This window comes from Haematobia irritans, chromosome 1, assembly GCF_050003625.1.
Source record: "Haematobia irritans isolate KBUSLIRL chromosome 1, ASM5000362v1, whole genome shotgun sequence".
Classification (NCBI taxonomy): domain Eukaryota; kingdom Metazoa; phylum Arthropoda; class Insecta; order Diptera; family Muscidae; genus Haematobia; species Haematobia irritans.
In genome coordinates this window covers 114,831,588-114,836,637 of record NC_134397.1, presented here as the reverse complement: position 1 = coordinate 114,836,637, position 5,050 = coordinate 114,831,588, and positions in this window count along the sequence as shown.

Sequence of the window (5,050 nt, the reverse complement as noted above, 5' to 3'; positions counted from 1 at the left end):
TCTGAGGGTGGAATTGAGTTAAAAAATAAATCGCTACAAAAAGTCAATTTCAATATCGTAAAACATCGAAACGAAACTAATACCGATAACTCGTTACGACGCCCTCAGATGCATATCTAGCTTTCTTTATTCACCATATTAATTTCTTAATTAGAAAACAGAAATAATTCTGCAGATGTTAATGTTTCTGTTAATGTTTTACTGCAACTTGCTTCAATTCCCCTTATTTTAGTTTTCACACATTGTAATTTTAATTACACACACAATCATCATGAATTTGTTAGGGTAAGGTATGTTAATATGGTCCGAGCATAAGACATGATGGATTCCTTCGAAAATGAAATTTTGTTATCATACCAAAAAACTACAGATATTTCATCATATGTCCTTTGAGAGTCCTGTAAACATCCATCCATCGAGCACTGGCAACAGAATCAGATCCTGAAACCACCCTGAGATCCTTTCCTTTCTTGTATTGTTTTTCTTTGGTTTGATATTCCAATGTGTAATCCCTTGATATGATTGTTACAACTTCTATTCATTTGGAATTTCTAAGTGAGCAGTGGGCCAACCACATCAGTTTCGCATTCACTTTTGTATCTATGGTCGGCCAAATATCTCATGCATTTGCTATCAGAGTGCTTGCAGCGAAAAGTTGATGCTGGGTATAGGGATGCCATTATTTAATTTGCTATTCTATTGCAGGGTCTTTAGAAACCTTTTATCAGGAGACATATATATAAATGTATATATGAATTGAATATACTTTAAGAAATTTTGTTTAACTTAATCTGAGTAGGTTACGAAACTGATGTGATATTGTCATATTTATTGTATTTATACCCTGCGCCACACTGTGGAACAGGGTATTATAAGTTAGTGCATATGTTTGCAACACCCAGAAGGAGACGAGATAGACATATAGTGTCTTTGGCAATATTGCTTAGGATCGGTCCCTGAGTCGATATAGCGATGTCCGTCTGTCCGTGAACACATTTGTGTAATCAAAGTCTAGGTCGCAATTTTAGTCCAATCGACTTCAAATTCGGCACAAGTATGTATTTTGGGTCAGAATAGAACCCTTTTGATTTTGGAAGAAATCGGTTCAGTTTTAGATATAGCTCCAATATATATCTTTCGCCCGATATCTACTAATATTGCCCCAGAAGCCAGAGTTTCAGTCTAATTTGCTTAAAATTTTGCACAAGAAGAACAATTAGTACTATAGTCGAGTGTGCCAAATTTTATTGAAATCGGTTCAGATTTAGATATAGCTCCCATATATATCGTTCGCTCCCATATATATCGTTCGATTTACACTCATATGACCACAGTGGCCAATCTTTTACTCCGATTTAATTGAAATTTTGCACAGGGAGTAGAATTAGCATTGTACACCGAAAGAATTTTCTTCGTAAATACAACGAAAAATTTCGTTAAAAGTACGAAATTTGTCATTGTTTTACAACCAAAGAAACTGTTCATTAAAAGTACGAAATATTTCGTACTTTTTACGAAGAAAAATTCTTCCAAAATTTTCGTAGTTTGTAAGAAAAAAAATTCGTACTTTTTATGAAAAATCTTCGTACTTTTTATGAAAAATCTTCGTACTTTTTATGAAACAATTTCGTTCTTTTTATGAAAATGTTTCGTACTTTTTATGAAAAATTTTTGTAGTTTTTATGAAAAATGTTCGTACTTTTTTCTGAAAAATGTTCGAACTTTTAGAAAAAAATTTATAGTCGAAAGTGCATTTGGTTGTAGTTGCAAGTGTGAAAATGACATCACTACTTTAAATCTTAAATTTTTGAATAATTTTTAGTTTTATTGCTACACTTTTATTCATAGCGCGCTATCACCCAAATGAAAAGTAGCATAGACTTGCATAAAAAATAGAATAAAGGAATACACTCAAGCACATTATAAAAGACAATTTAATGCCGCGAACGGAAATTTTACAACTTCAATGAAACTTCTTCGTTATTTCAAAGAAAATGTTTCGTGCTTTTTATGAAGAAATTTTAACGCAGAATGTTTCGTAAAATATTCGTAAAAACTTCTTCACAAAATTCATGAAATGTGAAGAAAGTTTCGTTAAAAGTAAGAACTTTTTACGAAGAAAAGTTAATGTAGAATGTTTCGTAGAAGTTTCGTATATTCGTAAAATGTTCTTCGTAAAATTTACGAAAATGAATGAAAATTTCGTTATTTTAATGAAGAATTCAGGAAGAATAGTTAATGAAGAATTCTTCGTAAAATTAACGAAGAGAATTCTTTCGGTGTAGCTATGCGTGCCAAACTTCTCGACATGAAATCGGTTCAGACTTAGATATAGCTCCCATATATATGTTTTTCTGATTTCGACAAAAATGGTCAAAATACCAACATTTTCCTTGTAAAATCGCCACTGCTTAGTCGAGCGATAAATCATAAATAAACTTTTGCGAAGTTTCCTTAAAATTGCTTCAGATTTAAATGTTTCCCATATTTATACCCTGCGCCACACTGTGGCGCATTATTTTACTAACATTGTGTTCCACCCTTGTGCATTACCCGACTTAAATTTTGAGTCTATAGATTTTGTAGAAGTCTATCAAATTCTGTCCAAATCGAGTGATATTTAAATGTATGTATTTGGGACAAACCCTTATATATAGCCCCCAAAACATTTGACGGATGTGATATGGTATCGACAATTTAGATCTACAAAGTGGTGCAGGGTATAGTATAGTCGGCCCCGCCCGACTTTAGTCTTTCCTTACTTGTTTTAATTTCTAAAATAAACAATAAGTTATGGGCCCACAATAAAAGTGTTAGGCAAATTGTGCATGAAAAAAGATAAAATCGCGAGTTCTACAAAAAGGAAGAAAATAGTCATGTCTGGAAATATTGTTCGCATAGAGTCGTTAAATGCCGGAAATTATGATACTTGGAAACTAAAAATGAGGACTATATCGATTAAAACCGACTTATGGTCATATGTCGATGGCACAACAATATGTCCAAATGGTGATGCCGCAGCGAAATGGACAACGATAGACCAGAAACCTTGTGCAGACTTATTGGTATCAATTGCGCCTTCAGAATTGGGTTTAATCGCGAGAAATTTGGCTAAAGTTGGAAGCAACTTTTCAATCTAAGGGTCCTGCAAGGAAAGCAACGTTGTTGAAAAAGATTTGCGTTGACTCGAAAGAAACAAAATGAGAGTGCTCGTGACCACACATCAATCATTTCATTGACGCAGTAAGTAAACTGAAGGAAATAAATGTGACTATTGGGGATGATCTGCTGGCAATTTTGCTCTAATACAGTTCGAAATCAGCGATGAATTGCCGACTCCAGACGTATTGAGAGTCAAATTTTTGGATGAAGACAAGACCCGAAGAGCAAAATCAGAGCGAAATGAGCAAAATGCCTTTTATGCAAAGTATAGAAAAAACGAAACAAATTCCAAATATTTTAGGGAAAAAAGAGAAATTAAAAATTAAGGAAATTTAAAATTTTTTGTTATTTAACCGTAACCAATTAAAAGAAAATATTTTGATGAGACTTTTTCTATGTAATGGTTTCACCGCAATATAGAACGCCGTTCGCACTCGAATATAAAAAGGAGGTCCCTCGACATTGAGCTAAACAATAGAATAAGGCAGCACTCAGTGACAAGAGAAAAGTCGGCGACTATGGTACAACAATAGACTGAATAGTCCAATTATACTTTTAATTGAATTTTAAAAAATATTCAATTAAAAATTTACACGATTCAACAATTTTTTTTAATTAAAACAAAAATCAATCACAAAAGTTAATAGAATCAATTAAGTTTTTGACTTTACTATCATTGAAAACATTTCAATACAAAATTAATTAGATCCATTAATTTTAACATATGATTAAATCAAAATTTTTTTTCTGCGGAGCTCTAAATATGGGATTTTCACCAGAACTTAACTTTCTACGTACAACACTTCTTGCATAATCATACCTAACTGTACTCCATTTTTTCACTTCTTTTTAATAAATTCCAATCAAAAATTTCCAACTGGGCCACTGATACTGTGTAGAATGACATCCCTAATCTTATATCAAAATTTGGACTTTAATACGAATTTCATCTGTATGATTACGGTAGTAGAATATTCCAAAGCAGGCATTGTCCACATTGGTGGTAGTGGTGGAGGTACCCTGGAGATGATGATGATTATAAGGATGATGGTAGTAGGTATCCTTTTTTTGTTGTTTGTTGTATTTTTGCAGTAGTATTTGAGCTGTGTACGTCATAGATTAATGGCAGCCATTCATCAAAATCACTCGATGGACATGACGAGAACAAAGTGTGCAGCACACCAGTGCCTCTGGGAAGGGTACAGGGAGGAATATAGAAATTCAAGGGAAACACAGAAGGCACAAAATAGTCGTAGATGAATTTGGAGGTTTGGGCAAATTTTGTTTATTTCTCTTGCTTTGTATTCTTTGGGAATAAATTCGTTGGTATATAAGTAAATCTCTATATGGAATGTATATTTAGGCATTAGAAATGCTTTCAACATTTTTTTTATTGTATTGTTTTGTTTCATTGTAGACAAAAAACAAATTTAAAAATGAAACATTTGTAATGAAACTAAAGAAATGATATTTTAATTAAAATTTGTGAAAGGGATCCATTGTAAATAAAACCCCTTGCTTACCATATCTCCATTTCTACGCCCTGAAAATTGTTTTATGATCTTCTTATATTTGTAGGGATTGAAATTTTGGAAGGAGGACAAAATCCTTAAGACAGCATCTTATTAGAACTGGTAGAAATAGCTGAAATTACTTTATATATTTAAGAAAATGTAATGTTACATGGAAATTTATTTAATTATGTAATATTATTTATTATATTAGACATTGTGTGTTAACAAAACAATAATTCAGTCCAGTATATGCTGGTATGATTCTTAATAAATATAGCTATTATATTAAAAAAATATTTCTCTTATTGAAGAAAATGTGTGCTTACAGCAAAAAAAAAATTACTTGGATCAAACGAGTTTGCCCTACCCTTAAG